Raw genomic sequence first — 27,757 nt, forward strand, 5'->3', positions numbered from 1 at the left:
TGTTCATTGTATGATTCGTCAACCATTATTAACCAGACCCCCTCCGACCTTGGGTCTTCAACTGATTGCTCTTCATGAATCCTTTCATTTGATTCCGTGCATTTTGTCACAAAGTCAGCTAAAGCTTGTGCTTTGATGGCCCCTTAGGGTCGATAGACTATGTCAAACTCACTCAGTTCCACTGACTATTTGACCAAGCGGCCAGATGCCTATGGTTTCAAAAGTGTTTGTCGAAGGGGTTGATCAGTCATCACAACTATTTAGTGTGCCTGGAAGTACGGTCTCAACTTGCGCACCGCCGTTACTAAGGCCAATGCCCATTTTTCCATTGTCGGGTATCTGGTCTTCACATCCACAAAGGCTTTATTGGCATAATACACCGGATGTTGTGTTCCTTCTTCTTCCCTTACCAACACTGAAATGGTAGCCCATTTCGAAATAGCCAAGTACATGTACAGTACATCTCCCTCCCTTGGTGTCGACAATAACGAGGTTCAGGTGGGATATTCCTTCAATTACTCGAACGCCTCCTCACATTCTGTTTTTCACTCCATTTTCCTTCCTTTCCTCATAATCTGGAAGAAGGGGTGGCACTTATCGGTTGCCCCCGAGATGAATCGATTTCTGTTATTGCCCTTATCTTCTCCGGGTTGGCTTTAATTCCTCAGTGGCTTACCATAAAACCCAAAAACTTTCCCAAGCCAACCCTAAATGCACACTTCTCCATATTAAGTTTCATCTTGTACTCCCGTAGCAACTCCAGATTCTTTCATAGGAGAGAAAGAAAGTTGGTAGTACTTGAAACTAAGAATTAGCAGATTAACTTACGCACATAAGCAATTACTAAATACAAGGCTGCAGAAATTTTAATTACCTCTACTCTAAAGTACTTCTTGACAGGGCTGGTATTAGATTTGCCTCCAGCTCCAACTGACTCAATCCCCACCACTCTTCTTTTGTGTGGTCAAACGAGGAGCTGCACCCTAAGAACAACTAAAAGAAGATATAATCGAAAGAATGAATTCTAGAAAAAAATGCAATTCAGATAAAACACAAACGAGAAGAGAGGATGGAATTAGGTTATGTACTCACAGCAACAGAGGCATCTTGGCCAAGCTGCGCAAGCTGGAGGCCGAGACTTTGTTTATTACTACATCATTACATATATGATTGCCTGAATATATATGGCTAAAGTGCTTAGTAGGGGTGGGCATCCGTAACAACATTTCAAGTAAACAACACATAAAAATAAAAAATAAGTATAATAAAGTTATCGAAGTTACATCTCTAAAATAAAAAAAGACAATCATTATTGATAATCCGTCTCCATCACCATCAACGCTCAAGAAATAAGAAAAAGCTTACATGTAGATTCTTTTATCTATCCATAAGGGAAAGACAAGAGCAGCTCCAAGAAAATCACAGCTTTCACTACTTATCACAAATCTATCAGCGAAAATTACATCAACTAACTCACTAAAGAGGTCTAGACCTAGGCATTTAAGTTTGATCCAAGAAGATGAATATAGAGTTCATAATTTGAAAATTTGTGTCATCTAGAGAGATATGGGAAACAATAACATTAAGTATGCTAACTTTTGGAGTTATATGTATATCAGTAGTAGATATTCTCATAATGCATAAATCAAGCCCCATAGATATATTATTATGATTCAAAGCAATTGTTAGTGAATACCTTCAAGTTGGTCAGCATCTTTATAGCTGTAAAAAGAGTGAATAGACGCTTAAAATGTCAATTTTGATAAAGCACCACAGCTATATCTGTTGGTGATACATCTACTCTCTTTTATTTGTTTTACTTCTGAGGAAGTGGGAGCAGTATTACTGCAATCTTATGATCTTGTAGCTGTAGAATATAGAAAAAAAAGTGCATTGCTTGTTATGAAGTGCCCTGAAAGAACTGGCACAAGAATTATGGTGTTTGGCATATGGTAGGCTGGCAATCTCCTTTTGCAAATTTGGTGTTTTAATTTTTTTAATTTTTTTAATTTTTTTATCCTTCTTCTAGTAATGATAGGAAAAAGAAAATGATAGATATTTCCAACTAGAGTTCTTTTGTTAAAAGTTATTATTATAATTCAACTCAGATTTTCTTTCATTTTGTTCTAGTTGTTTGCATGTCTTAATTAAATTTATTTCCCTTGGTTTTCCTACAGCTCTTGAACATTTTATTTTGTGTGATCTTGTAGTTGCACCAATCTGCCATACCTGCCTGGCTGTTGCTCAGATGTCGCAATTCATCAAATTCAATGAAATGTCCGACACATCTTCTAGTCACAATGGTGAACATTTGTAAGAACTCTACTATACTGTTTTCTGACAAATCTTAAGAGACAGTGGCGACAACTTAGATTTCCTTTCAGTGGTTTTGAAATCCCAACAAAAATTATCAATCTTTTGAGGTTATCTTATTTAAACCTCTCTTATTTTTATTTCTTTGGTTAAATATGATAAAAAATTCTAGAGCTTTTCAACTTTATGTCCATTGATCTATCACGAAATAAATATCATGGACTTGAACTCTAGAAGACGAATCTCGCAAATTTAGTTGAAAAGTTAAGTAATCTAAAAATACTTGACCGTTGTGATGTTTCTATTCATTCAATAACATCTCATAACTTAGCAAATCTATCTTTCTTGACATTTTTATCTCTCTAAAACTGTGGATTATAAGGTAATTAAATTTTATAAATTCTCTTTAATTAATATACATGCATGGTATTGTTAAATATATATTTTTTACCCCAAAAATTACCAAAGTTAAATTCATTAATATAAATTATTATTGTTTTTAATTTTTACTTAATTGATATCTTTTTTTTACAAATTTTAGGAAGAATTTTATCATTATTTGGTAATCTATTTAAGCTCCTTCATTTGGACCTTTTAACGAATGATTTACTGGGTGAACTACTTTTTTTGTTTAAAGAACTCTTTCTAGAAATAATTTATTTAGTGAGTTGTCTATTTCCATTAAAAGTTTTTTTTCTTCAGAAGAACTTCACTTTTCATTCAACAAATTATCAGGTGAATTTTTGTGGTCCACTAGAAATTTCAATTCTTTAAAAAGATTAATTTTGGCATCATGCAATTTTGGGGCAAAGTTTCTCGTTGAATTGATAATTTTACTCCTGCAATTGTTAGACATTGTATTTAATAGGTTTTTGAGTGAATTGCCTATTTTCATCAGAAATCATAGGTCATTGGAAGTATTGGCTATCAGTTGATATAATTTTTCAAGTTGAATTTCATGCTCACTTAGGAATCTTACTCAACTCATCATGTTTCACTTTTCTTGGAATTCTTTTAGAGGAACGGTAGAGTTAAATTTTTTTACTTAACACCATAAAATTTTTGAAAGGTTTTTCTCTCTCATCAAATAGGTTATCATTACTCAACAAAATCAGTTTTATTATCACTTCATAGAATTTTAGCATGTAGAATTGTGTTTATACAACCTTACTGAATATCAAAATTTCTTGAAAAACCAACATTATTTAGAAATTTTGAATCTTTCCTCTAATAGAATCCATGAAAAAATATTTAAATGGTTGTAGATCCTAGTATGCAGAATCTCAATGTCCTGAATATTTCTCATAACTTGTTAACTGGGTTTGATCTAGCTCTATCATTCCTCTAAAAGTATTCTGAGAAAGATAAAGCATGATGAGTTAGTAAAATTCCTCAGTGAAGATGGAATTTGACTTGGAAAATTACACATATCAATAGCCAATTTATGAGAAAGGTTTATGACATTGAGAATCTGCATACTAGGGTTTAATAGCCATTTAGATACTTTTCCATGAATTCTGTAGGAAGAAAGGTCCAGAATCTCCAAATAATGATGATTTTTCAAGAAATTTGGATATTCAATAAGATTGCATGAACGTAGTCTTATATGCTAAAATTTTAGCAAAGTGATATTAGAACTGGCTTTAGCGAGCAATAACCTATTTGAGAAGAGAGAAAAAATTTTAGAATTCTTTTGATAGTTCAAAATCTAACTTTATTCTTCCTCTAAAAGAATTCTGAGAAAGATGAAGTATAATGAGTTGAATAAGATTCCTCAGTAAAAATAGAATTCGATTAAAAAAATTACACTTATTGATGGCCAATACTTCTAATGATTTAAGATTTTTTGTGGAAGCAAGTAACTCACCTGAAAATTTGTTAAATACAAGATCATACCATTGCAATCGGGCAAAATTATTAATTGAATGTGGAACTTTTTCCCAAAAATTGCATGACACCAGAAATAATCTCTTCAAAGAACTAAAATTTCAAGTGGACCATGAGAACTCACTCGATAATTTATTGAATAAAAAGTCAAGTTCTTTCAAAGGAAAAAGATTTCCAATAGACGTAGGCAACTCACCAGACGAATTATTTTTAGAAAGATCTTCTTTCAAAGAACGAAGATTACCACTGAGAAAAGGCAGCTCACCTAGTAAATAATTTGCTCAAATGTTTAAATGAAAGAGCTTGGATAGATTCCCGAGTGAAGGTAGAATTTTTCCTAAAATTTGTAAAAAAAAAGAAATATATATTAATTAAGTAGAAAATTAAAAATAATAATAGTTTATAATAATGAATTTAACATTACAATTGGGAATTTTCGAGTAAAAAAATATATATTGAACAATAACACTCATGTATGTTAATTAAGGAGAAAACATATAAAATTTAATTACCTTGCAATTCACAGTCTCGGAGTGATAAAAATGTAAAAATGGATAGATTTACTAAGTTATGAGGTATTGTTGAACGAATAGAAACATCACAAAGATTAAGTTTTTTAAATTGTTTAATTTTTCGACTAGATTTGTGAAATTGGGCTTATAGAGTTTAAGTCTATGATATTTATTTTGTGATAGATTAAGGGATACCAAGTTGAAGAACTTTAAAATTTTTTATGGTATTTGACCAGATAAAGAAGAATAAGAGAGGTTTAGATAAGATAATCTCGAAAGGTTGATAATTTCTATTAGGATTTTAGAACCACTGAATTTGTTGAAAAGCAAGATAAGCCACTCAAGATGGATAAGCTTGAAAAGGCCGCTGCTAGAGTTGATAGAAACCTGGATGCAGCTACTTGGAAGGTGAAGCTTAATGGCATGGTTTCCTAAAAAAAAATTAAAGGGATGAAGCAGTGAAGTTAGCAATTGTAAAATTAATGAAGATGAAAAAAGCGACTTAGGATAAACACATGGTTTCATCAAAATAAAATTTGTCTAACTTTATAGATGTGAATAGACTTAAGGGCTTGCTTTGCTTTTAAGGCAAATTGCAGCAATTCAAATTGAACTCTTTTTTATTTTCTTCAGTCAACAAAAGTTACTCTCAATGTGATGCTGGAAATTCTTAGCATTGTGTTATCACCTAAAACACGCTTATACTTTATAGGGACAGCGAGAAGACCATAATACTCTTACATGACTTTCTTTATAAATCTTCAGTGTGTACTGCGCAATGTTTGGCCTGTACCTGTATAATGTTTGGCTTGTAGCCGGACATAAGTATGCTGTTTCTTTTTAGCCTGGTCTGACATTTGGATTTGAATTAGTGTTTGTCATGGTGATACCATCTGCTAAATGTTCAAACATGTTATGATGTTGACATGACTAAATTGATTGATGTCTATCTCTGTATCCTTCTTGCTGCAGCGGTTTTTAAATCCACGTCTTTAGCAGAAGAATATAGAGTTGTTCTGTGGTACGGGCGGTTCAAGAACAGGGACTCTACTAGCAGATGTCACACCACGGTGATGTGTTGAACATTTCATCGAACTTGATGAATTTCGACATATGAGCAGCAGCCAAATGGGTATAAGAGATTGGTGCAACTACAAGATAACACAAAATAAAACATTTAAGAGATTTAAGAAAACCTAGAGAGATAAATTTAATTAAGATGTACGGACAACAAGAACAAAATGAAAGGAAATTTGAATTGAATTACAATAGTAATTTACTAATAAAAAATCCTAGTGAATAAAAAAATAGCAAAATATAAATAGATGAAAACACCCAAATTGCAAAAGGAGATAGTCAGCCTAATGAATGCCAAACACCATAATTTTTTATGTAAATTTTTTAGGGTACTTCATTAACGAGCAATGTGCTTCTTTTCCAGCATTCTACTGCTACAAGATCATCAGGTTGCAACAATATTGTTGCCACTTCTTCCGAACTAAAACAGTTAAAAGAAAGTAAATATATTACCTACATACACAACTGTGGTACCTCCATAATTTAGATCCCAAAAATTATTATTAAACAGAAAAGCCCAGTAGGTCGCATGAAATGCACCCTTTGTGGCATTGATGAAGCAGTGGAAGAAACTGTATGCACTTACATATAAGATAAGGAATGAACAAGCCTCTGCAAATTATCTGCAGAAGAACCAATCTCATCATGTAGAAAATGATAATTAATGTGTAGGCCACTATGTGCTCTATTTGCAAACATTAGAACATTAAAGTAAAAGTCAACGAAAAACATCTGCATTATTTTGCAATCAGAAAATACAAAAAATATGTTCTGGACAAGTTGCAAAACAGAATGGAAGATCATTATTCTATTCATGATCTACGAGAAGACATATGAAATGGAATAAACTTGAAAGTGGGTGCACTCGCAAACAAGCAACCCAACATGTTAAATTTGTTTCTTCAGCTGATGACGCTATAGTGCTCAGTTTCATATCCAGGCTTAAAATGATTAGCACCATTTCAACTTTTCGGTGATTGAGTCCTTAGTGAAGCTCTATAACGAGAGATTGATGGCCACGACCTGGAAACCTACTGTTTATTAGTATCTACTCAAAGATAGTTAGGCTTTTAGAAAGGAAACCTACCGTTTGAAAGAGAACTAAAATAAAAAATGTTCAAGGAAAATAGGTTCTACCGCAGCAATTGATGGCATGTCTGAACGACCAGGAGAGCCATGTGAGACATCCATCTCTAGAATCATGGTTACTGGCTTTCAAACCAAGGGTATTGAATGAGAATGCTCAACTGTCAACAAGGAATTTATTCCTCCAAGCTATAGAAACATGGAAAAAAAAATTCAAAAAATGGTAAGTTCAAGACATGAAAAAAACAAATATATAGGAAGAAAACTAGAAGCGTTCACAAAATTTAAAGGAGTTCATCTTGGCATTTATCTTCAGGAGGACATTTGTTATGTATTGGTCATTCCCTTTGTGGGTGCAATGCATTGTGTTATAATGCCAAGTTCTGAAAGTTTTTTCCTTTTCCAATTTATTACGAATTAAAATATGGGGACTAACAGAATAGCAGAGGAGAGAAACTTAAACAATAAGAGTATAATTTATTAGAAAATTTGTTGTGGACTACAGGATCTTGACAGCTACCCTTAGCCCACATCTATGTCTTTACTGAAAAACTCGATCATTATTCTTCCATTAATGTTATCTCTAATTGGATGGCATTCTGAATTTATAGTGACACAAGAAAATATCAAATCTGTTTTTTTATTGCTGTTGAGAATTGAGATTGAATGATTGATTGTTGCAGCGTAAAGAAAAGTTTGAAAACAACTTGTCTTTCATGGGTAAAATAAGGGTAGATTTATAATTTAATAGTGTACTGAATTTATACATAATAGGGGTAATAAAGTCAAAGTAATGGTTTGATAAATACACACATGGGCGGACCCAATTAAGGCCCAGGAGGGGCTTCAGCCCCCCTGAACCATTAAATTTTCTTTTAAATGCACCTTAAATTCTTTCTGAAAAAGTTAGATAAATGAATTTGGACACACTTTTTATATATTAAAGGACTTGTAGTTTAATGGTAAGAGTGTTATTTAATGGTTTCAAAACCTTGGTTCAAATCGCATTAGCCACATTATTTTTTTTTTTTAAATATTTTGTCGAAACTACTTCGAAAAATGATATTTTCACGTATTTAAAAAAATAATTTATTACTATTATTATTTAGAATTTAAAAAAAATAATAAAATTTGAGTTTATAAGACTTAAAATGTATTCAAGTGAACATTAAAAAAAATCTAAGTTAAATAAAAAATTTTTAAACTAAGCCCCCTTCATTTTAGTTTCTGAGTCCGCCACTGAATACACACATGCTCCTAATAAGTAATGAACTAATAAAAACGTGACACATGGCTAATGAATAATGACACAAGTCCAACAAAAGCATCTCCAATCACAATCAGATCATAAGTAAAAAGCCATACCATCATAGATTGCTAGCTTTTACAACCTACAATTTTGTTTAAATTTCCAATAATCAAAGATTTAGATCCCTCCTATTTGATTATAATGAATCTTCTTCTCAGTTCCTTCATAAGAAGGGCTCCTGGGAAATCCAATTTCGCCTATGCATAGGTTTTTACTATTATGGATGATGAGGAGTGCTAGCGACAGTCGCCGGCCTCCTTTTGTCACGTGTCTATGTTTATGCTTTTCATACGTCAGCTTTGTTATTTTAAAAAAAATGTCCTTCAAATTAAAATTTATTACAAATCTGCCACCAATACCAATTGCGTGGAGTGAGCTTCGCTTGTCTGCTCTTCAAAATAAAAGCAAACAAGGATGCAGAGAGCTTCACTTGTCTGCCTTTCAAATCCAGAGTTTCCATCATCAGGCTCTCCTCGTCTTCCACTTCAATTCCCTCGCTCGCTTCCAGCTTCCTTTGTTGTACAATTGCCCTCGAATTCTATCCAAAATTACCGCCATGCCATTTCTCCTCTTTCATAGCCCTGGTAATTCCACTTATCTGAAGCTAAACTTTGAGTTTCTTTTCTCGAATCCGAATTTTCTTATTTATTATCTTTTTTTGTCCCCCAAAATATGTGGTACTGTGTGGTGAAATTGTTGTGCTGAACAACAAATAAGCTTTGGGAGACGGCGTTAAGCGGTTCAGGCAACAAGTTTTGGGAAGAGAAACAATTGAAGAATTGGAGTTTCTAATCGACAAAAGAGAACATATGTATAGAAGAGTATGGTAAATTTGTAATAAATTTTAATTTGAAGGGCACTTTTTTTTAAAATCAGCTGATGTGTCAAAAGCATAAAATAAATACGCGGCAGAAGGAGACCAGCGACTGATGCAGAGGGTGATGTTAGCGACTGTGGCTAGCACTCATGGATGATTAACCTCACCTTCTTCCGGGACATAATATGAAATTTAATTGGATGGTTTGAGGGCAATGTAGTAATTACATAGGTCAAAGGCAATGAATTTACAAAAGCAAAATTGAACACGTGCAAAGCACGAGAAAAAGCGAACAAACCCTTCTAAGCATACTCACAACTTACAAGCTCACACCTAGGGATGGCAAAAATCCCCACGGGGACGGGTACCCTCGGGGATTTTCCCCATTCGGGGAGGGTACGGGGATAATTTTATACCCAATTTTTTATTCGGGGAGGGGACGGGGAAAATTTTTTACCCAATTTTTTATTCGGGGAGGGGACGGGGATGAGGTGGAATCCCCATCCCCTACCCATTTCCCCATTTTAATTTTTAATTTTATTTTTATTTTTAAAATTACTAATAAATAAATAACAAAATTATAAATATTGTTAAAAATAATAAATATTAAAATAGTTATATTATTAAACTTTTAAACTTAATTAACTAATTAAAGTCTTAAATTTTTAATCCAAACCACAATGATACAGGAGAGAGCTGCCTAATTATAATTTACAACAGTTCTAATCCTAATTCGTATCCTACATTAGCTCGAATTGCTAGAGATATTTTGGCAATTCCAATTACAACAGTTGCTTCTGAATCAGCTTTTAGCACCGGTGGTAGAGTTGTGAGCTCACACCGTAACAAACTTCATCCAAGCACATTGGAGGCCTTAATATGCTGTCAAAGTTGGTTACGAGCTTACAATAGCAGTATGAGTTTATTTTACATTGTAATTATATTATACAGTTATTAATATTTGCGCTTATAAGTTACGTTACTTATATCATTTTCATTGTTTTAGGTTTGAAATCTGAGGTTAGCTCTCAATTTGCCACATTTCTCGAGGAAGAACTGGAGGAGCAGGAGGTAAATAGTTTTATTAAAAATATTAATTAAGTATCTACATTTATTTTATTGTCGATATAAAAATAATTTTTTTTCTTTTTATTGTAGGATTATGAAGATTGAGTCATTGACAAAGATAATTATTTTAATAATTTATATTTTTGAATGTGACTTTGAAATGGATCAATATTAATGCAAGATATATTTTGAACTTTATTTTTATCTGAATTTTTTATTTTAATATGATTAATTTAAAATCGAAAAAAAAAATGTATTAGACTATTAATTATTCGGGGACCGGGGACCCTCGGGGATCCCCTGTTAATATTCGGGGAGGGGATGGGGATTCACTTAAGTAATTCTGACGGGGACGGGGAGGGGACGGGGACATAACAAAATATCGGGGATGGGTATGGGGAGATTGGTCCCCTCCCCTCCCCTCCCCATTGCCATCCCTACTCACACCCACCACCATTAATTTGTTAATCAAACACTTTCACCAACTGCAGACCACATTTTTGTGGTGATTCGTCCTGCGAAAAAAAAAAACACCATCATTTACTCTTTTTAATCTTCACGTCAGCTGACAGCAGCTTCCATCATCTTTGATTTTGCAGCAGCTAGGCGGGACTCCGCCCAAAACGGGAGTCAAATTGCCGTTTTTGTCTGTAACCAGCGTCAGTCACAGCTCACCATTTGAAGTTGCTGCCTTAAGATGAGACAGGCCTTCCGCTTTGTCTTAAAATTTTTAATCTATCTCCGCTTTATCAATCCACTACAAGCATCTGTTGTTTGGAAACCCTTCTCTGTTCACTTCTCCGACACTCCCGCCATCCGGGTAAAATTCCTCTCTCCTCTGTTTGAAACTTGAGAAAATGTAGCGCAATTTTTTTCCCAAAAATTTTCTTTTCTTTTCTTTTCTTTTAGCTATTGATGTTGCTAGATCGGGGATTTGTGGAGCTCTCCATGTAGCAGATCCGCCGAACGCTTGTTTCCCATTAAGTGCTGTTGCCTCCAATGAAACTAACGAAATTAATAAGTTCGTTTTAATAATTAGAGGTCAATGTACTTTCCACTGCAAAATCCAAAATGCTCAAGCCGCTGGATATCGTGCTGCAATCGTCTACGATGACAGAGATAAACTGCCGAAAGCCCAATCGTTTTACTGTAAGTAAAAATAAAAAGTAAAAAGAAATTCCTTTTGCAATTAGCAAACCAATTTTAGATGATGATGATAATAATAATATTGATTTTTTTTTTAACCTTACAGTCTCGATAGTGTGATCGTTGCTAGACTCTTAGATTTAAGTATTTTAATCTTTACTATTTATTTAATATAGTGAATAAATAATTTACTAAATAAATAGTAACCAGATAACTTGTAAATTACAGGTAAATGTAGATTACTTTTTTTGGCGTGTTTAATCAATGACACATCCTGAGGGTGATCCTAATAATAATAATTTTTTTTCTTTTTTTGTGTGTTTAATTAGTGACATATCCTGAGGGTATAAATACGTTTGCAACATTTGTTTCGTTGGAAGCGGTTGTTTATTTAAAGGAGCATGCTCGAGGCAGAGCTGGGGAATGCTGCATTTTTCCCCAGTCTCATGCTTGGGTTAAGTTTGTTCGGAAAATTTTTCTTTCAGGGATGGCGATACTTACACTTATTATCATGTTATTCTTAATTATATGTAAATATATTACTACTGGACACAGTTCTCGGAGGCATAGGCAAGAACAGAATCAGCAGCTACCTAGAAGTCTAGTAAATACTCTCCCTGGCTTTGTGTTCAGCTCTGCCTTCAGGACTATCAAGATGGGGAAACTCTCAAAATCCTTCCCTGCACACACGGCAAGTTTTGTCTCGTCTTGGTCTTAATTAATTAGTAATTTAACCTTGCTAATTGGGAAATTAATTAATTAATTAATTATCTGTTGATTAATCTGTTTAAATGCAACTTTGCAGAGTTTGACAAAAAACGTAGGTGTTTTCAGTTGGCTTTTGCAATTAATGTTCTATTTTTTGCAATCAGGGCACATTGCGACCTACAGATTATCATGTTCTACACAATGAGATTGGTTTTTCAGTGAATGATTTGCACGAGCTTGTTCATTTCTTATCTTATGTGTAAGCATATATAATTTTTTTCACTGCTTCATCAATGCCATAAAGGGTGCATTTTATGCCAACTATTGTACTTTTCTGTTCAATAATAATTTTTCGTGTCTAAATTATGCAGGTACCAAAGAAGCACCACAGCCGTATCTGTAGGTAATACATTTACTCTCTTTTAGTTGTTTTACTTTTGAGGAAGTGGGAGCAGTATTACTGCAATCTCATGATCTTGTAGCTGTAGAATCTGGAAAAGAAGCGCATTGCTTCCTGAAAGAACTGCACAAGAATTATGATGTTTGGCATCTAGTAGGCTGGCAGTCTCCTTTTGCAAATTTGGTGTTTTGATCTTTTCTTCCTTTTTTTTATTTTTTTTATTTTTTTTAATATCTTTTATCCTTTTTTCTAGTAATGATAGGAAAAAGAAAATGATAGATATTTTCAATTAGAGTTCTTTTGTTAGAAGTTATTATTGTAACTCAACTGAGATTTCCTATCATTTTGTTCTAGTTGTTTGCATGTCTTACTTAAATTTATTTCTCTTGATTTTCCTAAAGCTCTTGAATGTTTTATTTTGTGTGATCTTGTAGTTGCACCAATCTGCTATTCCCGTTTGGCTGCTACTCAGATGTCGCAATTCATCAAATTCAATGAAATGTCCAACACATCTTCTAGTCACGATGGTGAACATTTGTAAGAACTCAACTACACTATTTTCTGACAAATCTTAAGAGACAGTTCAGATTTCCTTTCAATGTTTTTGAAATCCCGACAGAAATTATCAATCTTTCAAAGTTATCTTATCTAAACCTCTCTTATTCTTATTTCTTTGGTCAAATACCATTAGAAATTTTAGAGCTCTCTAACTTGGTGTCTCTTGATCTACCACTAAATGAATATCATGGATTTGAACTCTAGAAGTCAAATCTGACAAATTTAGTCTAGAAATTAAGCAATCTAAAAACACTTGACCGTCGAGATATTTCTATTCGTTCAATGATATCTCATAACTTAACAAATCTATCTTTCTTGATATTTTTCTCTCTAAAACTGTGGATTACAAGGTAGCTAAATTTTACAATTTTTCTCCTTAATTAATATATATGCATATTATTATTAGATATATATTTTTTACCCAAATATTATCAATTGTAATGTTAAATTCATTATTATAAATTATTATTGTTTTTAATTTCTGCTTAATATCTTTTTTATTTGTTACAAATTTCAGGAAGAATCTACCGTTACTCGATAACCCATCCAAGATTCTTCATTTAGACCTTTCAGGAAATAATTTATTAGCGAGCTACCTTTTTCATTGATAATCTTCGTTTTTTTTAAAGAACTAGATCTTTTTGGAAATAATTTGTTTGTTGAGTTGCCTATTTCCATTGGAAGCATTTTTTTCCTTTGAAAGAATTTAACTTTTCATTCAACAAATTTTTGGGTGAATTCAAGTAGTCCACTGAAAATTTTAGTTTTTAAAAAAGATTATTTGTAGCATCATGCAATTCTAGGGCAAAGTTCCTCATTGAATTGGTAATTCTACTCCTCCAATGGTTAGACCTTGTATTTAACAAGTTTTTAAGTGAGTTGTCTGTTTCCATCAGAAATCTTAGGTTACTGGAAGTATTGGCCATCAGTTGGTGTAATTTTTCATGTTGGATTTCATCTTCACTCAGGAATCTTATTTAACTCATCATGTTCACTTTTCTTAGAATTCTTTTAGAGGAACGATAGAGTTAGATTTTTTACTTAACAGTATAAAAAATTTAGAAGTTTTTTTCTCCCATCAAATAGGTTGTCATTACTCAAAAAAGCCATTTTTATTAACACTTCACAAAATTTCAGCATGTAGGACTGCGTTGATGCAACCTTACTAAATATTCAAATTTCTTGAAAAACCAACATTATTTAGAAATTTTGAATCTTTCCTCTAATAGAATTCATGGAAAAATATTTAAATGGTTGTAGATCTTAGTATGCAAAATCTCAACATTTTGAATATTTTTCATAACTTGTTAACTGGGTTTGGTCTAACTCTATCATTTCTCTAAAAGAATTCTGAGAAAGATAAAGCATGATGAGTTAGTAAAATTCCTCAGTAAAGATGGAATTTGACCTGGAAAATTACACATATCAATAGCCAAGTTATGAGAAAGTTTTATGATGTTGATATTCTACATATTAAGGTTTAATAGCCATTTAGGTACTCTTCCATGAATTCTATAGGAAGAAATGTCCAAAATCTCCAAATGATGTTGATGTTTCAAGAAATTTGGATATCAGTAAGGTTCCATGAACGTAGTCCTACATGCTGAAATTTCAGTGAAGTGATATTAGGACTGGCTTTGGTGAGTAATAACATATTTGATGAGAGAAAAAACTTTCAAATTTTTTAGACAATTAAGTAAAAATTCTAACTATATTCTTCCTCTAAAAGAGTTCTAAAAAAGGTGAAGAAGCATGATGAGTTGAATAAGATTCCCCAGTAAAAATGGAATTTGACTTTAAGAATTACACCTACTGATGGCCAATACCTCCAATAACCTAAGATTTTTTGTGGAAGCATGCAACCCACCCAAAACATTTATTAAATATAAGGTCATACTATTACATTTGGGCAAAATTATTAATTGAATGTGGAACTTTACCAAAAAATTACATGACGGCAGGAATAATCTCTTCAAAGAACTAAAATTTGAAGTGGACCACAGGAACTCACCCGATAATTTATTGAATAAAAGGTCAAATTCTTCTAAATGAAAAAAATATTTTTCCAATAAAAGTAAGCAACTCATCGGATAAATTATTTTTAGAAAGATTTATTTTTTTAAAGAATGAAGATTACCATTGGGAAAGGCAACTCACCCCGTAAATAATTTGTTGAAAGGTCTAAATGAAAGAGCTTAAATATATTGCCGAGTGAAGTTAGAATTCTTCCTGAAATTTATAAAAAAAATATTAATTAAGTAGAAAATTAAAAATAATAATAGTTTTTAATAATGAATTTAACATTGTAATTGAGAATTTTCGAGTAAAAAAAAATATATTTAACAATTAACACATATGTATGTTAATTAAGGAGAAAACATATAAAATTTAATTACCTTGCAATTCACAACCTCGGGAGTATTAAAAATGTCAAAGAATATAGATTTGTCAATTAAAAATGTCAAAGAATATAGATTTGTCAAGTTATGAGGTATCGTTGGACAAATAGAAACATCACGAAAATCTAAGTTTTTTAGATTGCTTAACTTCTCAACTAGATTTGTGAGATTGAGTTTCTAAAGTTCAAGTGTATGATATTCATTTTGTAATAGATCAAGCGACACTAAGTTGGAGAGATTTAAAAATTTTTTATGGTATTTGACCAAAATAAGAAAGGTTTAGATAAGATAAACTCAAAAGGATGATAATTTCTAGTAAGATTTCAGAACCATTGAATTTGTTGAAAAGCAAGATAAGCCACTCAAGATGGATAAGCAAGATAAGCCACTCATGGTTTCCTTGAAATAAAATTAAAGAAGATCAAGCAATAAAGTTAGCAATTGTAAAATTACAGAAGATTAAAAAAAAAAAAAAAAAAAAAAAAAAAAGCTAGCTGGGATAAACACATGGTTTCCTCAAAATAAAACTTGTGTAATAGATGCGAATAAACATAATGGCTTGGTTTGCTTTTTTGGCAAATTGCAGCAATTTAAATTGGACTCTTTTTTATTTTGTTTGGTCAACAAAAGTTAGTCTTAATGTGATACTGGAAATTCTTAGCATTGTGTTAACACCTAAAACACGCTTATACTTTGGAAAGTGAGGAGACCATAATACTCTTACATGACTTTCCTTATAAATCTTCAGTGTGGACTGTGTAATTTTGGGCTTGTACCTGTGTAATGTTTGCCTTGTATCCGGACTTAAGTATGCAATTTCTTTTTAGCCTGATCTGACATTTGGATTTGAATCAGTGTTGTCTTGGTAACAACATTTGCTGAATGGTCAAACATGTTATGACGCTGCCATGACTAAGTTGATTGATGTCTATCCCTGCATGCTTCATGTCTTTAGCGGAAGGATATAGAGTTGCAAACATTTCTATGTAGTACGGGCGCTTTAATAACAGGGACACTACCAGCAGAAATTACGCCACTATGACTAGAAGATGCGTCGGGCATTTCATTGAACTTGATGAATTACGACATCTGAGTAACAGCCAAGTGGGCATAGTAGATTGGTGCAACTACAAAATAACATAAAATAAAACATTCAACAAGCCATTGTGATTAGAATATGTGTCGGGTATTTCATTGAACTTGATGAATTACGACATCTAAACAACAACCAAGTGGGCATGGTAGATTTTTTTTTTTTGAGAGGGAATTAAACTTTCATTAACTTGAAGAAGCAAAAACAAACATTAGTTCTTAAGGGTCTGAACCCATCCAAACAACTTTTTCACATTTCTCTAGTGCTAACTTAGCTAGAGAGTGATTCTCAAAAAAAAAAAAAAAAACTTAGCTAGAGAGTGAGCAAAAGCATTACAAGATCTAGGTATATGTTGAACCTTAATCTGATTAAAATTCTTCATTAAGCTTTGAATTGCTGCCACTACCCAGAAGATCTCTTTCATGCTGCTCTGTTTGTTGTTCACAAAACCTGCTACCTCTTGAGAATCTGTCTCAACAATTAAAGAGGGTAGCTTAGCATTCCCAGCAACCTGCAGGCCGAATTCCATAACCTCTGCCTCTACATAGGCCACATCTCCACAAAACTTTGAACAATTAATTGCTGCAGCCACTACAATTCCCTCGGCATTTCTAATAACAGCTCCCAAGCCTGATGTTTGCTTGTCTTGGTTTGTGGCTGCATCCACATTTAGCTTAAACCAACCAGCAGGAGGAGGGGACCAATTTTGCTGAGCCTTCCATGTTTGCTGATTCATGTGAATTGATGCTAGCACATGGGTTCGCTGATAAGCCTTTAGGATAGCTTCAGCTTTAGCCAGCATGATCTGGGGATCTTCCTTTTTCAGCTTGAAAATAAATTGATTCCGAGCACTCCAAATCCCCCAACAGATGGCCACTAGCAATTCAATATTAGCCTTTCTCCTTGAGCATAATCTTCCTTTCAACAAACTCAATAAATCTTCCCTAGCCTCTTCTCGAAGCTCTTCTGCAAATTGAGTTAGCCTCCAGACTTTCCTCGCTGTTTTACAATTGACCAGAGCATGAAATATGCTCTCCACACCATTATTGCAAATCTGACAAACCGGCTCTTGAGCTACCTTTCTTTTCCAGAGATTTTCCGTAGAAGGGAGGAGGTTTGTGGCTGCCCTCCACATGAATATTCTCAGCTTTTCAGGTAAATCCAGAGCCCATATAGTCTCCTATTGATTTGTTGTATTTCTAGAGCTTGAGGGGAGTTCTGGAAATTTCAATCTCAAAGCTACCTAGTAACCACTCTTTACACTGTACCTCCCTTTTTTGTCATAATGCCAAAGGATTTGATCATCCTTTGGCTGCCTAAGAAGAGGCATGCTTACAATTCTGTCGGCATCTAGCTTATCAAAATGGCAGTAGATCTTCCTTTCATCCCACTGGTTGTCATTGTTAATTAACATTGAGACATATGAATTTGCTGGCAAGGTTGGCCGAGAGGTGGGTCTAAATGTCGAGGGCCTTGGAATCCAGTTAGCCTTGTACATCTGCACCTTGTCCCCCTTCCCAATTCTCCATCTTGAACCAGCCAAAATAACTTGTCTTCCCCAGATGATGCTTCTCCATATAAAGCTCGGGTTAGATCCAAGCCTTGCATTTAAAAAATCAGCTTTCTTGAAATACTTAGCCTCCAGCACCCTTGCTACTAACGAATCTGGATGTTGCAGTAATCTCCACCCCTGTTTAGCCACTAATGCTTGGTTAAAACTTGAGAAGTCTTTAAAGCCCAGCCCTCCTCTACTTTTCGCTTGGCTTAGTCGTTCCTATTTCGCCCAGTGAATACATCTCTTCTTTTTTTTAGATCCCCACCAGAAATTGGCAATAGCTTTCTGAATATCATCACACACTCCTAGAGGAACTTTGAACACGCTCATGGCATACGCTGGAACAGCTTGAGTCACAGCCTTAATCAACACTTCCTTGCCCCCACTGGAGAAAAATCTATGCTGCCAATTGGATATCTTCTCCATCACCTTGAGTTTGACATCTTGGAAAAAACTACTTCTCTTCCTCCCTATCATTAAAGGTAGACCTAAGTATTTCTCATGCCTTGAAACCACATTGAGCTGAAAAATATTCTGTATGGCTAAAATTTGCTCAACTTTGGTGTTTTTGCTGAAAAACATTGATGACTTCTCAAAATTAAACAGTTGGCCTGATGCAGTGGTATAGCAGTTAAAAATTCTTTTCAGATTTCCACAATCCGTAGGCGAAGCTCGGATAAAAGTTAGGCTGTCATCAGCGAACATGAGGTGTGAAATATTTATGTCTTTGCCAAAAGATAATCCATGAATGAGTTTCTACCTTTCCGCCTGTAACATTAGAGAAAAAAAAGCTTCTGCACGCATGATAAACAAATAAGGAGAGAGCGGACACCCTTGCCTCAGGCCCCTTTGTGGTTGGATAACTCCTCGTGGCACTCCATTAATGATTACAGTAAAAGACATTGTAGTTATACATCTCATGATTAGATTCACCCATTTTGGAGAAAAACCCAACCTACTCATGGTTTGTTCTAAGAAACTCCACTCAACTCTATCGTAAGTCTTACTAATATCAAGTTTCAAAGCCACCAGCCCATTTCTTTTTCCTTTACTATGCCTAATTTTGTGTAGACACTCATATCCTACTATGATGTTGTCTGTTATAAGCCTATCCGGAATAAACGTGCTTTGTGTTAGGGAGATAACTTGATGGAGGATCTGTTTCAACCTATTTGCAATCGTTTTAGCCACAATTCTATAGATCACATTGCACAAGCTAATTGGTCTATAATTTGTTACTCTCATAGGCTTTCTAACCTTTGGGACTAAAACAATATAGGTATGGTTAAGAGAAGCCATGGTACCTTGCTTATTTAGAATGTGGAGACAGTTTGTGATGACCTTTTTTTTCACCACGTTCCAATGCTTCTGATAGAAGGCTGCTGGAAGCCCATCTGGTCCCGGAGCTTTTGTTGGAGACATTTGAGCTAAGGCTTCCGTAATATCCTCCAGTGTAAAAGGTTGCTCCAGCTGCTCATTCATGGCTTCTGAGACTCTTGGCGTGATTCCTTCTAATGCTGCCGAAATTTCTCTTGACTTGGCTGTGATGTAGTGAAGAGTTTTGCGAAATATTCGCAAAACTCATACTCCACCTCTTCTGCCTTATCAGTCCAGCTTCTTGCCCCATTTTCAATTCCCCAAATCCGGTTCTTTTTCTTCCTCGATGATGCTTTGTAGTGAAAATATTTGGTGTTTTTGTCCCCTGCTTTCAACCACTCAGCCCTCGATCGCTGCTTCCAAAATATTTCATCATCAATGAGAGTATCGTGAATCTGCCCCTCTAACTTCTTAATCTCCTCCCCAGAATCATATTGCACGCAGCTTTGTTTCAGCCTCTCTAGTTGATTCATAATCTGCTTCAGCTTCTTCTCTCTTTCTCCAAACCCTTCATTGCTCCACAACAGCAGCCTAGCCATTAATTCTTTAACCACCTTCTGAAACAAAGGTATGGGATTTGCATCATTCCAGCTTCCGTAACTACTCCATTCACTCTTGATTATTGCTTTGCAAGCTTCATATGGACTCCATAAATCCTCATAATGAATTCGAGAGGACTTTTATCTCTTCCAACATAATCCCCTCCCCTTTTCTTGAACTTCCATCAACAACGGACAATGATCAGAAGTCCAGGTAGTTAGATAAGCTGCTGCACAATCGTAGAAAATGTCACTCCAGCTCCTGTTACACAAGAACCTGTTAAGCCGTTCTTCAATGTAGTGAGGCCCATATCTCCCATTATTCCAAGTAAATGGGTATCCTTTATACCCCACGTCCACTAAGTTACAATCTCGCAAAGCTTCTCTATAGTTTCTGATCAAGCTTAACTCTCTATCATTACCTCCTGTTTTTTCATAAGGGTGCAATACTTCGTTAAAGTCGCCAAAACATAACCAAGGCAAAAGGGATAATCCTGCCAACCGCCTCATAAGTGTCCAAGTATGTTTCTTTTGCCCTACCTCAGGATGGCCATAAACGCCGCTGCATCGAAAGTGCTTCCCATTTTCAGTTTGAACCTCAGCATCAATATGGTGGTTGCTGAAAGATTTAATTTGCACTTCAATTTCAGAGCTCCACAACATCGTTAATCCTCCTCCTCTACCTCTTCTATCCACTTTAAAGCAATTTTCAAAGTTTAACTTCCTACTAATCCTGTTCATTTGCGCAGGCAACAACTTCGTTTCACACAAGAATAAAAGATGTGGCCTGTGCAACTGGAGAATCTTTTGCAATGCTAGAAACGTTCGGGTATTCCCCAAACCCCGAACGTTCCAACTAAAGATCCTCATGGCTTCCGGCGGGGCTGGCACCCAGCCTCTGCCGATATCTCTTCTAAGCTTGGAACTGCCATCTCCATTTCTTCCACTGCCAATAGCTCCCAAGTAAGTTTGAGCTTTACTGCTCGGGAGCCTTCTTGTTTTTGCTTCATTTCTGACTTAATCGGGCTACCAAGCTTTATTTTTTTGTGTTTTGGGCTCGGTTCAATTAGGTGATAGCTTGACCTTTTTGAAACCTTTGGGCTAGCCTTGCATCCACTCTCGTTACATGTTGTTCGAGCTTGCAGCTTCCATTTCCTTCTATTGGGCCTCGAGTAGTTCATGCGTGGCCCTTTATCCAAACCATCTTTTTTTGTTCCCTCTTCTGCTTGATTTCTGGTTTTTTGGATTTGGTGTTCTGAGCCTGCTGCACCCACATCTAATTCAATAGAAACAGCGCCCCCATTTTCCCTCTCTTTTGTCTTTTCCTTTCTCGCTTGAAATCCCGACTTTTCAGTAGATTTTCCATTGTCAGCTGCTACCTTGTGCTTACTGTCCCCGATTTGCTTTTTTTTCGATCCTCTGATATCTTGTATTAAATGCTCATCAGCTTTCCACTCCACCTCAGCATCTCGAGCCTGTTTAATGATTTGACCAGTTTCCTCATTTGCTGGTTTCGACCCCTGCACCATATCCGGGTTTGCTTCAAACCGCCTTTGTTGTGATCTCCCATTATCGATTTGCTCTGAGCTTGTTGGATTACCTTCGGTTTGCCCATGGTTTCTACTCTCGTTTCCTCTACTGCGGTTCAGTTTTGCTCTTTCACTTATCTTGATCGCTTTCATCCAGACCCCATATGGTAGCTGCTCTTTGGCTTGCCCCTTGTATTGAGCACACTCTTTGAAGCTATGACCAATATGTCCACAACAAAAGCAAAAGTCTGGTAGATGCTCATAGCCAACTGGCATTGGGATTTTTTTTCCCTTCTAGTTTTTGAAAAATGATTTTGGGCAGTGGTTGTGTTATATCAACAGAGATTCGTATGCTAGCAATTTCACCAATACATTCTCCATATCCGTCCGTCTCTATTTCTTCCACAGTCCCGATTTGCTCCCCCAATACTTTTAGGATGTCCTTTTCCATACACATGATTAGGACATTCCGAAGTTGTATCCAAAATGAAGTATGTGTAAATGCTTGTCTAGTGACCTCCCCAATTCCTTTTGGCTCTATGAGGATAATCAAAGCTCTATCAAAATGCCAAGGACCTCCTGCTAGGATTCTTTTCTTGTCTGCTTCTAGCGCAAATTTGAACAAAAAAACATTGTTTCCCAAGCTTTCAATCCGAACTTCTTTGGTTGTCCGCCACACCATTTGTAACGCACTCTTCAATCCTTCTTGATTAACACTCCTGTTGTGTAGGATTTTACCCACCAAACAACCAGCTACTACTTGTCTTCGTTTGCTCCTCATGCTTCCCTCAAAGTTCACTATCTTTTCTTTATCCTCCCCTATACTTATTGCTTTGCATTTTCTAATCAATTCCTCAGTATCCATATTTATGAAAACTCTCTTTTAAGAGATTGAGGAATTGATGAACAACCTTGGTTGTTAATACCCTGTGTTCTGTACCCCTCACCAACTCTGCTCACCCCAATAAAGAAACCGAATATCTACTTGAACTAGAATGTAAAGTAACGAAATAAAATACTTCACCCACCTGTGAGTGACTGCTCGAGTCATGAGGACTCTTTTACTCTTCCATTCAGAGTTCTCTCTAGGATAGAGAGAAACTTTCGAAGGAGACTTTCCAAATCTGGTGAAGCTTTCTAGTGGGCATAGTAGATTGGTGCAACTACAAAATAACACAAAATAAAATATTCAAGAACTTTAGGAAAATCTAGAGAAATAAATTTAATTAAAACATGCGAACAACAAGAACAAAATGAAAGGAAATTTGAGTTTAATTACAGTAGTAACTTACCAACAAAAGAACCCTAGCCAGAAAAATTTTATCATTTTTTTTCCTATCACTACTCGAAAGAAGAATAAAAAAAAATAACAAAAATGAATAGATTAAAACACCCGAATTGCAAAAGGGATAGCCAGCCTAGCTATTGAATGCCAAATACCATAATTTTTTATGCAGATTTTTTAGGGCACTTCATTAATGAGCAATGTGCTACTTTTCCAACATTCTACTGCCGCAAGATCATGAGGTTGCAGCAATGTTGTTGCCACTTCTTCAGAACTAAAACAGTTAAAAGAAAATATATTACCGACATACACAACTGTGGTGCTTCCAATTATTGTTGAACAGAAAAACACAGTAGATCACATAAAATGCACCCTTTATGGCGTTGATGAAGCAGTAAAAGAAATTGTACACACTTACACATAAGATAAGGAACGAACAAGCCCCTGCAAATCATCTACTGAAGAACCAATCTCGTCATGTAGAAAATGATAATTAATGTGTAGGCCGCTGCGTGCTCTAATTGCAAACAATAGAACGTTAACAGTAAAAGCCAACGGAAAACATCTGCATTATTTTGTCCTACTAGTACATCATCTGGTGACTGGTCACAACAGCAAGAAGTAAGCCTATAGCCTTCCAGACAGATCTGGAAAACATGGATCCTCCTTATAATATTATTTTTTCCATTTTTCTGACCATTTATTATTTAAATTATAGCAAAGTTTGAGAGAATGAATTACTCTCTATCATCCCCGCAAAAGCACACAAGTAGAAGTCATTTTTCCTCAGAAAACAGACTCCTTTGTCAATAACAGTACCTGGACGGAAATAATAAAAGGCAAAATGCTTTATATTCAGTAATTCATTGAAGGGATCGTTAGCAAACAAGTTTTTTTCTAAAGTTGGCAAAGAAATTTACCAGGTGGAACATTTTCAGGACGTCCACTCTGGAAGAACTTAGTGTGATAATTCTTTTGAGCAACAATCACAGTGAACTTAGGAGACCATTTCTCATCAGGGAATTTGCAGGCCTGAACTCATTAAAACTATCATGATCACAAATAGCAAGCATCTCTTAGAAATTAAAGCAATGAGTTTTTGTGATTACATGATTTGGCCCAATTCCATGTTCAAGATCTGGGTAAATTGCGACTCACTTACTCCATCCCTGAAATTTGAAACAAATATATTCAACCGATAAGCGACAATTTACATGAACATGCTCAAGGTTAAAGTGTTGCTGTAAATGACATGTATTTTAGATCTAGATGTTTTCAGTCAATTACTGTATTCAATGAATTGTATGGTATTAATTTACGCAAGTTTCTTGACTGCAAAAGGTATGCAATAGATTAGTAATAAGCTGTTGCCATGTGGCGATCAAAACAACGCATAGAGAACTTCAAATTCAAAAAATCACATAATTATCTTCATCACTAAGACTTGAAAAAACTTCAATTTGTAAAAAGTACAGCTTATTGTATTCAATCTACACCTTCTCTTAATGATTCTACCACCCTAGTAATCCAATAATAGTCAAAGTAAACCATAACTACGAAATAGAATTATTGAAAAGCTACCGGAAAATGTTGATATTTTCCGGCTTCTTTTTCCCTGAAGTTGAATAAAAGTCAACAAATAACTCCCTGCAATCACAAAACAAAAAATATGTTCTGGACATGTTGCGAAACAGAATGGAAGATCATTATTCTTCATTATTCTATTCATGATCTACGAGAAGACATATGAAATGGAATAAACTTGAAAGTGGGTGCACTCGCAAACAAGCAACTCAACATGTTAATTTTGTTTCTTCACCTGATGATACCATAGTCCTCAGTTTCCGATCCAGGCTTAAAAAGATTGGCAATCATTTCAACTTTTCGGTGATTGAGTCCTTAGTGAAGCTCTATAACGAGAGATTGATAGCCCCGGCCTGGAGCTAACCACCTTAAAAACTTCAAATGTCAAAAGAATAAAACGTCAGATAGAAATCTGGAATTGTGGATTAGTATCTACTCAAAGATAGTTAAGGAAACCTACCGTTTGAAAGAGAACGAAAATAAAAAATGTTCAAGGAAAGTAGGTTCTACCGCAGCAATAGATGGCATCTCTGAACGACCAGGAGAGCCATGTGAGACATCCATCCCTAGAATCATGGTTACTGGCTTAGAAACCAAGGGTATTGAATGAGAATGCTCAACTGTCAACAAGGAATTTATTCCTCCAAGCTGTAGAAACAGGGAAAAAAATTCAAAAAATGGTAAGTTCAAGACATGAAGAAAACAAATATATAGGAAGAAAACTAGAAGTGTTCACAAAATTTAAAGGAGTTCATCTTGGCATTTATCTTCAGGAGGACATTTGTTATGCATTGGCCATTCACTTTTGTGGGTGCAATGCATTGTGTTATAATGCCAAGCTCTGAAAGATTTTTCCTTTTCCATGGACCTTAAATTTGAACAATTTATTACGAATTAAAATATGAGGACTACCAGAATAGCAGAGGAGAAACTTATTAGAAAATTTGTTAGAAAATTATTAGAAAATTTGTAATAATTTATTAGAAAATTTGTTGTGGACTACAGGATCTTGACAGCTACTCTTAACCCACATCTACGTCTTTTTACTGAAAAACTCGATCACTATTCTTCCATTAATATTATCTCTAATTGTGTGGCCTTCTTTTGGCAAGATTTAGAAGAGAGACACTTGAATCCTTATTATTAAGCTTGTTATCAAATGCCTCCATAATTTATTTTTTCTCCTTGAATCCACACAATCGTTTCATCTATTCTGAAGAACTTGCATGAATGGTTTTAGATGTTTGTCATCCTTCCGAAGAAGCTTAATTTCCTTTAAATTGCTTGTAACATTGAATGCTGAAAGCTAGAAGTAACTAAAGGCTGAAAGCTAGATGTAACTAAAGGGTACTTCTGTCATTTCAACTAGATGGTCTAAAATTCCAGTGCAGAGAAAATTAACTAAATTGAAATTAATCAAAAATATATTTTGAAAAAAGTTTAATAAAATAAATGTAATCTATGCTGAGGTAACCTGAAACGAATGTAATTGAAGAGCTTAACGAGCCGTAAAAGAATCCAAACTTAATTCGGTCTTGATTGATATTAGGAAAGCGCATCGCACGAACTGTATATAGCATCACAGAATAAAAAGACTGATTCTAAGGCAATCATCATCTTCGCTCCAATCTTCCCAGTCTTGCTCGTTTTCTTCAATTAGCTTGTTGCGGCGTTTCTTCGATTTCTGATATGTTAAATGTTCGCCCGCCTTGTCATCATTATAAAGACATAACGCAACCCGCCTCACGAGGAAATAATTTTTTTAAAAAATATAATTGTGATTAATCCACACTCTCACGCTACATAATTGTGATATATAGTTTGCATTTTCACTTAGATTGCATCAATGGCTATGGATTGGATATTCAAATTAAATGGATTAGAGTTTGGAAAAATTTATTTATTTAATAAATGGGTCGAATTCGATTCGTTAAATAAATAAATTGAATTCAAGTTTATGTTTGATTTTTTTAATTATTTATTTATTTTTACAATTTAAATTGTTATTAATATGTCTTATTAATGAATTTATAATTTGAAGTTTGCAAATCTGTAGTTTAGATGATAGTATGTTTGATATGTTGAATATGAAGTTGGAACAGTTGTAAGGCCAAAATAGCATATTTATAAAAATTCTTTAACTCATGGCTATATCAATAAATTAAAAAGATTAGACGGGGCCGCAGCAATTATCAGAAATTCTTGTTGACTATGGAGATTAAATTGTTTTACATATAACCGTATAAGGATTATTTTGAATTTTGAAAGGCCTTTCAGCATATTGTTAAATGTTGAACTCAACCAAAAAAGGTTTAATTTATGTGAATAGGGGTTCAATATTAATTAGTTATTAAAACATGATGATGTTTAACTTTTCATCAAATACATACTAATTATTGTCAATAATTAATCAAAAATTTCATCAAATACATACTAATCCCTAGATTTTGCTCCTTTGGGTAAGCCCCAATAAATTTCATTAGTTTAAGTACATCTCATTAGTTTAAGTACATCTCATAACTACGTATTAAAAAAAAAGGTGAAAATCTCATAACTAAAAAAATTAGTGGTTTAGTATTTGTTTGCTAAAAGTAATTGGAATAATAACACTTGGAATGAATTTCCAGAAGATGTTTTGTATCTTTTATCTTCTTAATGCAATGAAAGGTATACTTTCTTTAAAAAAAAAAAAAAGTCACCACATGTACGTATGGGACCACAAAATAGTGACAACCTCACTAACAACATAAGTACACAATATTTATATCACAATCTTGACCTAGATTGTCTCTAAAATATTTCCTGATAAGCCACCAAAATCATATTTAAGAAAAGGGGACCACGAACACAACTACCTGCATAATCTCCAGTAAAATCAAGTGTTTCTCAACCCTATTAACTCATTTCAAATGGGCCAATTATAATTAAAGACATACTTCCAGTAGAGATTGTCCCCTAGAGGACAACTGTCCAACCCAAGCAAGCTTAAGGCCCTTAACAAGAAAGGCCAAATCACCCTTAAAACCCTACCTAAAATGGGAAACAACCAATGATAGTCCGCCATAAGTTAGTAGAGCACAAAAATGCCCTCAAGGGTACTCTACTTTAAAAGGTCAGGTTGGTCTCACAATAGAAGTAGGTTCATTCACTCACAAAAACACTCAATTTTTCTCTTATTTTAGGGTTTCTTGGAAATTTCTCACCTCCTTCAACATTCCACTGACTTTGTAGTCGAAGTATTGTCGCCAGCCACCAATGGTAACGCTTCTAATGGTTGTTTCTTGTGATCTCGAGTTCGTCTTTGCCACAACCTTCCCCAGCAAGACTGTTTTTGGACACTTTCATCTTTATCACCGCTAGAAACCACCTTCTGCAGAGAAGCTTTCATAATGATTTGGGCTAAATCAAAATCAGATTAAAACATAATTATAGATCTTTGTTGTGCTTTCTCATTTTAGAATTTGATAGAAAAACTAGCAAATTAACGGTCAACAAACAATTGACACACAATAAGT

At 34.6% G+C, this 27,757-nt stretch overlaps 3 long non-coding RNA genes and 1 pseudogene across 3 annotated transcripts; 3 read left to right on the forward strand and 1 right to left on the reverse strand.

Moving 5' to 3' along the window:
• Positions 1-1,771: 1,771 nt before the first annotated feature.
• On the forward strand, positions 1,772-2,433 carry LOC127902110 (uncharacterized). Its single transcript, XR_008054616.1, has 2 exons — positions 1,772-1,952; positions 2,211-2,433. It is a non-coding gene; the product is annotated as an uncharacterized LOC127902110 (long non-coding RNA).
• A 6,910-nt stretch (positions 2,434-9,343) lies between these two features.
• LOC127902745 (uncharacterized) lies at positions 9,344-11,907 on the forward strand. The gene is made up of 3 exons (XR_008055309.1): positions 9,344-10,889; positions 11,109-11,218; positions 11,771-11,907. It is a non-coding gene; the product is annotated as an uncharacterized LOC127902745 (long non-coding RNA).
• Positions 11,908-12,086: 179 nt separating this feature from the next.
• LOC127902744 (uncharacterized) lies at positions 12,087-16,088 on the forward strand. Its single transcript, XR_008055308.1, has 3 exons — positions 12,087-12,182; positions 12,295-12,326; positions 12,758-16,088. It is a non-coding gene; the product is annotated as an uncharacterized LOC127902744 (long non-coding RNA).
• A 143-nt stretch (positions 16,089-16,231) lies between these two features.
• LOC112496311 (protein argonaute 4A-like) lies at positions 16,232-27,630 on the reverse strand (annotated as a pseudogene).
• Between the last annotated feature and the right edge of the window lie 127 nt (positions 27,631-27,757).

This window comes from Citrus sinensis, chromosome 5 (assembly GCF_022201045.2).
Source record: "Citrus sinensis cultivar Valencia sweet orange chromosome 5, DVS_A1.0, whole genome shotgun sequence".
NCBI classification, from domain to species: Eukaryota; Viridiplantae; Streptophyta; class Magnoliopsida; order Sapindales; family Rutaceae; genus Citrus; species Citrus sinensis.